Below are 637 nucleotides of genomic sequence, written 5' to 3'. Positions count from 1 at the left end.
AATATGGATGGATGGTAGGAATTACAATTCCTGTAATCTTGACTTTAAAGACATGTATGCATCCTCTTGGCTTATGCAGATGAAACCTCTAAACATCCAGACATCTTGTGTACATATACAGACGTGTGTGTGAGAGATCTGCAGAACAGCTCTTAAAGGCCTTTATATACCTGACCTTTAAGAGCTTCTTTTCAAGGTCCATTTAGCTCTTTCCAAAACAAAAGCCAGCAGTGTCCGATATTTTTAAAACACTCTGCGGTTCCTGTTTTTCTGACCCCTGGTTACAGGTCAGCGAGGCTGGGAGGAAGGAATATTTGTTATGTCGCTGTTCATCAGCTGTTATCCGACCGCTTTACTGAAAAGTAATGCAGTGAAGTTTCATCAATGGACCAGCCAGCACGTTTCAGCTGGACGATCAAACATTAAAAACAGTCAAAACTAAACAGTTAAAGGAGGCTGGCTGACAGTTTAATAAGACAACTGGCTGCATGAAGATAAAATCACATGTTTTTAATCATGAGCACGTACTTTACAAGAGAGAGCAGCCCAGGGTGACTCACAGTCAGCTGCCTGAATAAAATGTTTTAGCTGGTATAATTAGTTTTTCTTTTCAGACAACAATGAGGATTTTACAGAG

The sequence above is a fragment of the Pundamilia nyererei genome, unplaced genomic scaffold (assembly GCF_000239375.1).
Source record: "Pundamilia nyererei isolate P.nyererei 1_Seehausen unplaced genomic scaffold, PunNye1.0 scaffold00206, whole genome shotgun sequence".
Taxonomy (NCBI): domain Eukaryota; kingdom Metazoa; phylum Chordata; class Actinopteri; order Cichliformes; family Cichlidae; genus Pundamilia; species Pundamilia nyererei.
This window is presented reverse-complemented; position numbering follows the sequence as displayed.